Raw genomic sequence first — 12,810 nt, 5'->3', positions numbered from 1 at the left:
CTTCACTGACACAGACTGCAGCCCTTCAATACAGATACTTCTTCATCAATTAATGAGATCATTGAAATTCCTCATCTGACAGCCCACTTTCTGCTAATGAACTTTTCTGAACCCACCTCGTCTAGTTCTTGGGAGACAGTTTATTGATGGAACCTTGCTAGATCAGCATATGGGGCCTTGTCAGAGGTTGTGAATCCAGAGTCATTCAATGGAAGAGGGGGGCCTTTAGTAGAGACTTTAAGAACTAAAGAAAAGGGACTCATATTGGAGGAATTCCTTTTCCTTCCTTGTGATGAAGAGAAAGAGGGCAACATTTGATTATATCTCCAACTCAATCCTCTCTTTCTATAATGCCCAGGGGAGACCATTCTGTCTTTTTGTGCCGTCACATAGTTTGTCTCCTATGTTTGAAATTTTTTCTCTTCTCATTTTTAGCTCCCTTCAAGATTTGGGTTATGTATTGTAGCTTCAAGAAGTCTACTGATTCCCAAGGTTATTGGTGCCAGGCTTCCCAGTCTCTACCTTCCTTCCTCACGTATTTTTAAAAAAATATATTCCATATTTTTTTTAGTACAATTAGTAATTAGAACCATGCCTGACATAGGCACTTAATAAATACTCACTGATAAATTGATTAAAAAGGCCATCCTTCTTTTAACTCTACTTTAAAATCAATAGCAAAAGGACAGGAAAGAATTTGGGGGAGAAATAATCATTTGTTGTTGAATTAAATGTTTTCCTGCCATCTCTGATCTTATAACTTGCATTTAAAACTGAGGACATTTTAGAGCTGCTATCTGTCATATAAGAAAATTGTAAAATGGAAAAACTCTCTGAATTGTGCTGTTCATTGTGGTCTCTGAGAGGAAAATGGGAAGAAAAGTGGGAAGAGAGAGAGAGAGAGAGACAGACAGAGAGAGAGAGAGAAAGAAAGAGAGAGAGAATGTGCCTTGTTGATGATATCTTAAAAAGTTTCTCATTTTTATTTCTTTTTAGAAGTATGTCTTCCTGAGAATGTGGAAACCTTGCTCCTAAATTTGCTGATATTTACAGGAAAGTGCCTTTCATTAGAGAAAGTGGAACCCAATTATATAAAACTTAATGCTTATACAAACTTGGAAAAACATCATTTATATAGAATGTTAGAAATTTGCAAAACTATATTGAATTTGAATCTAAAGGAGGTAATTTTTAGAATCTTCAGAGTTCAACTTTGTCATTTTACAGAATAAGAAAAAAACTTAGAGAAATGAAGAGACTTGCCTGAGATGGGTTCATTTGAGAGGATAAGAGTTGAAATGAATTCAGGTCTTCTGAGTTACACCAGGGTCTCTTTCCATGGCATGCTTCTTGTGATGATGAAATTTAGGTAACCCTCCAGTCCTCTACTCTCCAATAAGGAGGAAAGAAAAACTCTACCCTGTACTGTTCCTGGTAACTTATCTTGCCATTATTTGTTTGGTGTTTTCTTTGCTCTTATTTCTTTATTTACTTTTTATAGGGCTTTTCAAGCTGAAAGATGGATCACTTGCCACAGAATGCACAAATAAAACCTTTCTTTCAAGGCTGTTGTGCAGTTCAGACCTGATAATGGTATTATTTTACCTTTGAAAGAAAACATTTAAGGAGGCTCCTAAGACCCTTTCCAGGGTTAATTAATACAGCTATGAAGTGAAAATAAAAGAGGAAGAGAAACCCAGATACGTACCAAAAGAGAATGTATGACATGTCTCATCTCCGCAAACAGCAGGTAAACCTTTCAGCACAGGTGCCTCAGCAGCCTGCTGTGTTGGAGCCAATTTAAAACCCAGGAAAATGTATTCCAAATAATAGCAGTAGCAGCATTGAACTTTGTGTTGGCTACGAGTTATGGATAGATTGACGTTGTCTCCTTCTGCGTAACCATACTCAGGAGTTATATAGGTTCCTTCTCACAGTCATCCTTGGGTTGTGAAATATCAACCATCATGCCCTCTCTCTTTCCCAAAATTTCTATAGTTTTTCATTGTTCTCATCTGGGGCTCCTACCTTTTCCTGATGTCCTTCTTTTTGGAAACTCAAAAATCTTAATATTTTTGATTTGAGAAGTGGGAAGAGTGAATGCTGATGGCCAAGAAGGGAACTTCACTCTTCCTATGGACATGCCTTAGAGATAGATTATTTTTGAGAAGCAGTATGTGGAAAGAGTGCCAAACTTGGAATCACAATTCCTAAATTAAAAACCACGCTTTGGTACTTAATATCTGTGCAATCTTGGTCCAGTCCCTTAACCTCTCATTTTAAAAGAAGAGGGCTGAATTTAGTGACTTCTAAGATCCTTTCTCACTTCAGATGTATGATTTTATTGCTTAGAGATTAGACTATGGATTAGGAACCTCTAACCTACAGGTTAAAAATCTAGGATTCTCTACAACCAGGTTTCTAGTTTTCCTTTTATAACTTATTATTTTTCAATATGTATACATTCACTGTTTCATCCAGGCTTTTGGAACAAAGGCACATTTTGACCTTTGAATTTTTGTTTATACTTTCTTCCTCATAATGCTTCCTCCCAACTATCCTTAAATCTATTTCAATCCTAACTTTCTTTCAAGGCCTAGCATAAATCCCACTTTATCCAGAAAATTTCTCACTCACCTTATTCCTGGGTGTTTTTTTCTCCTCTGAATTCTAGCACTGTCTTCAGGCATCATCTTACACTTGGTATATGCTTCAATTAACTTTTCAAAAGTGTTATGTGTGTGTGAATTATCTTCTGGATTAGATTGCCCTAAGGTCAGGGACAATGTATTCTGGTATCCCCAAAGTGCCTAGCATAATGTTATATATGAGTAAATATTTATTGAGTCCATCCTAGTATCTCCTGAATTTGCTCTTCATGAAATAAGAAAATATGCTAGGAAGCCCTCAATAAATATTTGCTGATTTATTAGTCAGGGGATGATTGCAGGAGCTTGTTGTGTGATTAGTCAAAAGAACTTGGGATTTGGACACCAGAGAAACCTGGTGTAGAATGTGTGTCTATGGGGAAAAGCTCTCTCAGCATGTTTTCTCTTCCATCTCTTGCACAGAATCATTATGGAAATTAAACAAGATGATGTGTGTTGAATGCTTTCTAGATCTTAAAGCTATTATATAAATATCAGTTTTCATTATTATTGTGAATAAGGTCTCCTATAGTGTTGAACACAGAGGAGATGCTCAATGAATCTGCCTGGAGTCACAGAGCTAGAAAGAATTTTGAGAGATGGTCTGATGCCACCTCCTATTTCTAAAGCCTTTTCTTTCTCCCTTACTTATTTCACTGAGAACCAGCATTTCTACTTTGGTGTTGATAGGGGAAATAAAAGAATTAGAAATTCAAATCAATCCATTTAATAGTGCTATTGCAAAATCTGTTCACTGAAGGAATTGGAATTAGAATTTGAGGACATAGCAGATTTCAACTTTTAAACCTTTGGTTATTTCATTTGCCCTTGAGAAAGGTAGGAATCAGACCAAAAATTTCGCGGGGTAGGGGAGGGGTAAGCTATGCAGAGTAGCTCAAGTTATTAGTAGGATGTTGGTAAAGTTGTTGTGTAGAAAAAGAACAAAATTCTCTCCATTTCTCTCTCTCCATCTCTCTGTCTGTCTCATTTCTTCCCTCCTCTTTCTCTCCCTTCCTCTCTTATTTTCACCCCCCATATACCCTCTCCAAAAAATCCAATAAAGTAATAAGATCCTAGTATGTCATCTCTTGCAAATGAATGGAATTTAAGGTGGAAAACAAACTCTATTCTCTGTAGCTTAGGCAAAATGGGGATAAGCATATCCCAGTCATCTAAAAAATCCCTTTGTAACCAGGAATGGAAGTTTTTTATTATGTTGGTACTTGTGGTGGTGATCTTTTGGTTTTTTTTATAATGTTCAATTTCTGGCTTCTTCATTTACTGACTATGGGATCTCTAGTAAGTCACTAGATACAGTACGTATGAAGATGGAGGGATCTGGCTTGAGGATATGGATTCAAATCCTGTTTTTGCTGACTTCCTATGTGATCTCAGACCATCTACCAAACCTTTTTTTCTCAGCTCCAAAAGAGAGGTTTGGATTAGATTGCTCTAAAGTCTCTTCAAGCTTTGATTCTTTGATCCTAAGATCTGATATTCAGCTTGTTTCCTTTCAAGACTAAGCAGCCCCATGGTCAAAGAGCCAGATGAGGATCCAAGTGAACTCTTGTTCAAAATAAGATCTTCCAGGAATTTCCCAGGAATTTTTCCTGATCTCTGCTTAGCTTACCCACAAAATGGGGCCAATACCAAACTTTTACCCGCTTCCCTTAAAAAAAGACAATATTTCTTTAAGAGCTTTGAACTTTGTGTATATGTATATTTGTATATACATATATGTACATAGAAGAATATGTCAGAAATAGAAAAATAGGTTGTCCTGAAAAGTCTTAGTTCAGTGTAAGCTTTAATAACATCAGAAGTACAAATACTACAAAGTTATAAAAATCATAATTTGAATATTTAATATTCTAATTTTTCCCAATAATTTAATTTTGTAAATTTTGAATAAGAAATTTAAATTTTGACAAGATAGTGTACCCTATCATATATTTCATGCATGACAGTTTCTGAATGATTATTTTTCTTACATTAGCAGGTCAGCAGAGGAGGTTCTCTTGGCTAACCAGTTCTATCTCCTGCTCTTCATTATTCTTTTTCTCGTGGAATCATGTCAAAACTTTCGTCTATCCATCGAACTTTGTTCTTTGGATTATCCTAAGGCTAGAATTATAAATACAATCCTATCCTTTCAATCACTGAGCAGTGACTGCTCAAAATTTTTATAAGTTCAAAAATCAGCCATAGACAAGAGAATGGATATGTTTAACTTTATTGAGAACAATATCAATATTTTTTAAATTTTAAATAATTAGCCTTCCAATTTATTTTATTTTATTTTGCTGAGGCAATTGGGGTTAAGTGATTTGCCCAGGGTCACACAGCTAGGAAGTATTAAGTGCCTGAGATCATATTTGAACTCAGATCCTACTGACTTCAGGGCTGATGCTCAATCCACTGTGCTACCTAGCTGCTCCTTGCCCCAATTTTTTAAATGAGTTTGTAGAACTTAGATTTCAGAAATTATTAAATCTTAAAACTTCACTAAGACTTTTTGGTACACTATATATGTAAATGTGTGTATAGATATATTATAAACACAAATGTATACATGAATTCCTTAAAGGGTTGCTCTCTAACACTATAAAATCTCTTAAATGAGGAAAATAATATTCATCTTTTGTTGTACTGGAGTTAATTAATTCATGGTGGAATAGTGCTTTGAGATCTAGTCATTAAAGGAAATGAAAAAGCAAAGAATAAGATTATAGTGATCTATTTGTGCCTTTTTATTTAATGTTACAGTATGACTGAGGTTATGTAATTTATTTTCATATGGTAAAGGAGAATTCATAGAATGTCATAATGAAAATATACTGATACAAAATTATATATCTATTATACATATTTCATCAGAGAGCTACAAGTTTTTCCTTATCACTGGTGTTGTGTGAGGGGGAATTTATGAAGGCTCACAAAAAAGGTATAACTCTTTTTATGTTCACAGAATTCAGAAAAGTGACTGAAAATATTTTTTTGGTTTTTATTGCCTTTCTCTTCTTCACACTATTCTCCTTATCATTATCACCTCCTCCCCCCCCTCCCCCCACCGCTCCATCCCCAAATCACTGCACTCAGAATTATGACTAACCCTGGAATGGAACTGAAACAAATCTGATATCTGTCCCCCTCCCACCTCCCACAGTGGTGGAGGTGAAATGAGAATGAAAATGACTTTCCTTGTATTTTTTAAGGGAACAAATAGAAGAATATTTTGAATTAACATTACATGTATACTTCGGGATGTCACAGAATACCGAAAATGGAAGGATTCTTGGAGATCATTTGGTCTAAGCCTTTCATTTTATAGATGAAGAAACTGAAGCCCAGAAAAGCTAAGTGAATTGCCTAAAGTTGTATCATGGAAAAATCTATGGTACCTATATATTCTTGTCTCATTTATAAGCTGATAAATTAAAGTATAGAGCTTAATGGTCTGTAGTCACCAACACCTGGCAACAAAGTCTGAGAGACATGGATTGCAACAAGGAGAGCAGGTTCCATTTTCTCACTGGGCTATATATTCCTCAAGGATAAGGACCATGTTTGTAACTGCTAACTCTGTCATGTTAATAAACTTCTGAATTTACTTGACCTACAGAGATTTCCCAAAGTTTCATAGTGACAGAGTTGGGACAATCATCCAGGTCTTTTAACCCTCTATCTAGTGTTTTTTCCACAGTCACCTGTTTCTATATCCTCATCTGTCAAATGGGAATAATGAAATCTGCCACATACTAGCCACACTAGTCACAGTAAAATAAAGTTGCTTGGTTTATTACTTTTTGTAAGTGGTGTTGGACTCTTTTTTTCCTTCCTTCCTTCCTTCCTTCCTTCCTTCCTTCCTTCCTTCCTTCCTTCCTTCCTTCCTTCCTTCCTTCCTTCCTTCCTTCCTTCTTTCCTCCCTCCCTCCCTTCCTTCCTTCCTTCCTTCCTTCCTTCCTTCCTTCCTTCCTTCCTTCCTTCCTTCCATCTCTGTCTCTCCCTTCTGTTTATCTCTGTCTCTCTCCTTCTGTTACTTTTACCTGTTTATTGGCCTCTTCCTTTTTTATTTCCATAAAGGAATCCTAAAGATGTATTTGATTTTGCATTCCATAATACTAAGGTTTGTTGGTGAGTATCTGCTCATAAAAAAGCTTATGTAATCCCCAATAATGAAGCCAGTATATTTTTCAGGTTCTTGTGATAGAAACCATTAACTCTCTTGGGAATCTGTGTATTTGCAGAGCCAAAGGGGTGGCTGGGAGCACATGGCAAGAATAATTGAAAAAGCAAAATTATATATGTCTTCAGAAAGAGAGAGGAGGAAAAGAAACTCTCCTTGTCATCTATAACACAGTGATTTTTTTTTATGTCAACAAATGGATTAAGAGCTGTAATTTTGACAGGGGCTGCATACCCCATGGTTCAACCCTTCCATCAAAAACTTACACTGAATTTCTGGTCTTTATTATTTTATTCTGCATTATTTTTTTCCATCTCTGCATTCTCTTCTAACTATTCTTCCTGCCTCTAGTCTCTTCCAATTTCCAATTCATTTTGTATGCCTCTGTCATATTCATTTCCCTAAAATATGGCTTTCATGATATTACATTCTCTCTCAACTTGAACTCAAATGCCATAAAAAATGCCTCTAAAACCAAAAACTCCTCATTGTCTTCTACAGGATAAAATATAGATTCCTTAGTCTCTTATTCAAGATCTGAGATTAAATTTACATTTCTAGATTGTGTATTACTTCCCTATACAAACCCTCTACTTTCACCATTTATTTAATGTCCTAAAACAAACACCTAATTTCAAATCTCTTTTCTGGATAGCCACAAGCAGATCATTTAACTTCTTTGATCCTCAGTTTCCTCACCTGTAAAATTGGGATAAAATTGTGATACTTAGCTAACAGGATCATTGTAAGGTTAAAACGAAATATTTGTGAAGTGCTCTGTAACCTTTTTTTTTTTTTTTTTTTTTTGAGTGGACCTGTGATATTATGGTTATAGGGAACATTGGTGAAGAAACTCCCTCTAAGAATACTAATCAGTTTTTCTCTGCAAGTTATAATCTTAGAGCATTTCCCTGGGCACTTAGAGGGTATCTTATCCAGGGCCATATAACCAATATCTGTCAGAAATAGATTTCGAAGCAAGGCCTTTTGATTATTAGGCTTGTGCTCTATTTGCTATAGCTATAGAGCTGCCTTTTAACCTTAGAACTTAAAGGTTAAAGCTTTTGCCTCAAATATTAAAATACTATATACATGTATTACTTTTTCTTTTCTCCTCCTCCCTCCTCCCTCCTCCTCCTTCCTCCTCCTCCCTCCTCCTTCCTCCTCCTCCCTCCTTCTTCCTCCTCCTCCCTCTTCCCTCCTCCTCCTTCCTCCTCCTCCCTCTTCCTCCTTCCTCCTCCTTCCTCCTCCTTCCTCCTCCTCTTTCCTCCTCCTCCTCCTCCTCCTCCTCCTCCTCCTCCTTCTTCTTCTTCTTCTTCTTTTCTCTATCTCTTGATGATGCAGTACTTTCCCTCTTTCTCTCAGATGATATAAATCATTGCCATTTAGGTACATCTCTTCCAGAAGCCTTCCTTGATTACTCTAGGCCACAACTGTCTATTTCTTCTTTCTCTGAACTTTTATTGAACTTAAGAGCCATACTATTTATTTGCTACTTATCACATACTATTTTGTAATATTATCTCTTTATATATATAATATATATGTTTATAAGTATATATGTAAATAATATATATAATATAATAATGGGATATGTATATATATCCCAACTATACCATATATTTCTTGGAGTCAGGCATTGCATCTTATACAACTTTGTATTCCTTGTAGTATTTGAAACCATGTTCTGAATGGTAGGTGATGAGTATGTGTTTTGTTTTGTTTTTTTGCTTCAAAATAATCGGATTTGGTGAAAACCTATTCACACTTACAAGACCAGAATAATTCCAGGCCTAGAAAGTGTTTTATATTTGTAGGAATTCCTTCAGCTTTTATTTCTTCCCAATAGGAAGAAAAATAATATAGTTATAAAGTCTTGGAGCATCTGTATATATATATATATATATGTGTGTGTGTGTGTGTGTGTGTGTCTTCAATCACAAAATCCTGGAGAAAGACTTGACTTAAGTACCCCAGAAAGACTCTAGTTCTTCCTGGCTTGAGGACAAACTTCCTTTCTGCTATGCCATGTGGGCTCTGGGCTAAATAGTCATAATTCTTTAATCCTTTCCTCAGAAGTCTTATTTTCCAACCCTTTAATTATCTCTAAGAAATGACATGGGATAGTGGATGGAGCATTGAAGTCCATATCAGGAAGTTCTAAATTTGAATTCCATTTCAGGTTCAAAATAACTATATGAACTTAGGCAAATCATTTAGTGGTTCTCAGCCTCAATTTCTTAACGTATAAAATGGGAATAATAATGCTTATTTCATTAAATTCATAGAATTATTATAAGAGTCAAATGAGATAATGTAGATAATGAAATAAAGTGTCAAACAAGATAGAGTAATTTGCAAAGCTTAAAAGTACTAGTCAATTAGATTAAAAAAAATTATTAAATGTCTACTATGTGCCACCTACTGTGCTAAGTTCTGGGGACATAAGAAGAATCAAAAGTATTCCTTGTTCTCAAGGAGCTCAATATGAATATCAATTATTATTAAATCTAAGTTTTACATGGAACCATCTACTCAGATTTGGAAAGGACCATAGGGGTCATCTAATCTAGCCTTTACTACAGAAGAAGAAATTATTTCCATAAAACCAGGACAGATGATCACTTGACTTTACTCGAACACTTTCAGTAAATGGGAGTTTCATACCTTGGGAGGTTGGCTCTGTTAGTAATAGTGTTTTAGAATTCTTCCTCATGACAATCCTGGGAAGTAGGTTCTATTATTGTCAACATTTTACAGAAAAAAAAAAAAGCTGAGGCACAACAGGTTAAATGACTTGTCCAGGGTCACACAGTTCATAAGAGTCTGAGGCAGGATTGGAATTCAGTCCTTTTTGATTCCAAGTCCAGTACTCTTATTCACTATGATACCTAATTGCTTCATTTTATTGATCCAAAATCTCTTTGATACTTATACCCACTATCTTAGTTCTGCCTTCTTGGGCTATATAGAATAAATATTTTCTGCATTATAACCTTTGAAATATTCAAAGGCAGTCATAATGGTCCCCTAACATTCTCAATTCTTTTTTTTCCAGACTAAATATATTCTCTAAAATTAGGCTTTTCAAGAATTGTCAATTCCTTTTTCACCTTCTTCTGGATATACTCCAATTTGCCCACGGCTCTCTAACAGAATATGTCCCTCTTAAAGTAGGAGCTTAAAATAATATATTTGAACAGAGTTTGCATACACATGAAGGTGTCTTCATTTGCTGAAGGGAGGAAAGGAAGGAAAAAGAACAATTGCTTATTAAGTGCCTATTCTGTGCCAGACAGGCTTTATGAATATTATCTCATCTGATCCTCATAATAACCCCCAATAAAAATGCTTATTTTACAATTCAAGAAATTGAGGCAAAGTGAGAAATTCCTAAGTGACTTGCCCAGGGTCACATAGTTACTAAGTATCTGAGACCACATTTAAACTTACTTCTTCCTGACTCCAGGAATGGCACACTATCACCCATGCTACTTAGCTATACATGTTGCTCATACATATATAAATATGTAACACTTGGTTCCTCCAAGCTCAAATGTGAACATATGAATATAATGAGTCAATTGATGGGAATTTAAATTTCATATTTAATGTGGACGTTCTAGGTAATCACTTATGCATATTATGACCCAGCCCCTACCTGGTGAAGCTCCTTTTAGAGCATATAAGTGCTGCAGATATATTGTAAAAGCATTTGATTAAGACCTCAAGTTAATGTAAGTAAACAAGGAGAATCAAGCAGTAAAATAATTTTCTAACCCCTCCCCCCCCCCATACTCAGATGTGTACAATTTCCCATGCTTCCCAAGATAACAGGTGAGGAAGTTAGAAACCCTGTTTCTTTTCTCAACATGCTTTTAGTAGTAAAATGGAGATCTACTTTCTCCTCAGTGCTGAATTTGCTTCCTTTCTAACTCTGGGCTGCCAGTCCCATCTGGAGCAAATCTCAGTTCCTATGAGATTTCAGTCTATGTAAGATGAATGGACCTAGATCAACTGAATTTTCAGAACCAGTCAATCCTGCTCAGCAAATAACGTGCATATAAGAGCAGACTCCTTTAATCTGGATTCTATTCTTGGCAGTTCAGCAATTTAATCCTCGGACTCTACTTTCCATGAATCTATCCTTCTCTTTTTCTTGCCATCTTCTTCAAGTATCATGCTTGATATTCATGTACAGCCCAAGGCCCCATGGTATTCTGACATTCCAGATCTTGATTTAATTAATAGCTACAATTTTGACTTAGCATTTCTGTGCCTGAAGTCAGGTTGGAGTCCTGTGTTTAGGTCAATGTGCTAGTGTTCAGTCATTTTTCAGTCATGTTCAACTCTTCATGATTGTATTACAGTTTTCTTGGCAATTATACCAGAATGGTTTGCAATTTCCTTCTTCAACTCATTTTACAGATGAGGAAACTGAGGCAAATGGGGTTAAGTGACTTGTCCAGCTACTTGGGATCAGTATCTGGAGCCAGATTTACACTGAGGAAGATGAGTCTTCCTGACTTCAGACCCATGTATTATGGATTAATTATAGCAATAAGGTAGATTGATGTACTAGGAGATCTAAGCAATGCAATGAATGGATGAATTATAAAGAGTCAAGGTTAAACAATCCAGATCAGAGTGCAAACACATTTGAAATGCATGGTTCGAGTTACTATTTGATCTGTACTTTATGGGTCATTTGCAGGTATGCATCTGTGTACACTGCTGCAAGATGCTTTATATGTATTACTTCACTTGCTTCTCACAATAATCTTGTGAGACAGGATGGCAACTGGGTCATATTGATCTGCGCTTGCTTTCTATAAGGGAAAGCAGGCCCTCCAGACAACCAGATGGAGAGAATGAGAGCTGAGGGGGTTTACTTGGAGCCCAGACTTGGTTCCTTGGGGAGAGGGGAAGCCCTTTAGGACATACATGCAGTCCCTCCAGGGAATTGTTTGCACCAGACAATCATGCACATAAAGAAATAATGTTGCCCCCTCTTCTCTTGGAGACAGGGCACCAAATATGTAGCCCCTGAGGTGGCTGTGGATGGAAACAGTAGTACAGCTTCAAGGAATTACTGAACCAATAGGAATGCAAACTGATATGCTGAAATGAGTAAAGTAGAACAAAAGAAGCTATTCTTGGACTTATTGGAGCAGGTCCTGGTCCAAGTGGGAGCTGGAGCTAAGGAATAGCAAGAGATAGAACGATGCTATGAAAGGGCAAATATGGACCTTTCCATTTAATTAAATTTCCCAAATAGGTTCAGGGAAAGGGATCAACTCTCTAATAATCCTGAATTCTATCACTTTGTAGGTAGGGGACTCAAACCCCAGGGCAGAACTGTAAATCTGGACAGTATTGAACCTTGGGGGAAGTGCAGCTCTTCAGAGCAGAAATAAGACTCACCTTGACTTGACATGGATTTCAGGTCCAAATCCTTTGCATTTTATATTGGGTAAAGTAAAGCCTGTTCTAAATTTGCTGTTTCATTACACTGAATGCTTACTTGGAATCTAAGAACTTTTAAATCTTCTCCCCCCCTCCCCCTCCCATAGAAACCTACACAAAAGCCAAATTTTGATCTTTTCAAAGGAAATCATGGGTGTGATTTGTGTGTGTGTGTGTGTGTGTGTGTGTGTGTGTGTGTGTGTGTGAGGAGTGGCTCTGGGTGAGTAATAGTTAATGAGATAGTGAGAAATCAGTGTCTGATACAGACTGAACCCAGTCTGTATAAAGCCTGAACTTTGGTAATTGGCCACAGGTGGCATGAAATTTACAGGGGGGCACCATATATATCATTTAACAGTGTGCACATCATTAACCAATAATGCACTCAGGGTTGCCGGTGTCAGTCATTTTTATTCTCATTTTTCCCATGAGGAACTGCCCCCAACTGCAAAATTTGACTGGGAGAGAGTAAAGCAAAGTAACTATAACAGTCCCATTTCTATCATTTTGA

Source organism: Sarcophilus harrisii, chromosome 1 (genome assembly GCF_902635505.1).
Source record: "Sarcophilus harrisii chromosome 1, mSarHar1.11, whole genome shotgun sequence".
Classification (NCBI taxonomy): Eukaryota; Metazoa; Chordata; class Mammalia; order Dasyuromorphia; family Dasyuridae; genus Sarcophilus; species Sarcophilus harrisii.
The sequence above is the reverse complement of the archived record's forward strand: the minus strand, read 5'-3'. Positions refer to the sequence as shown.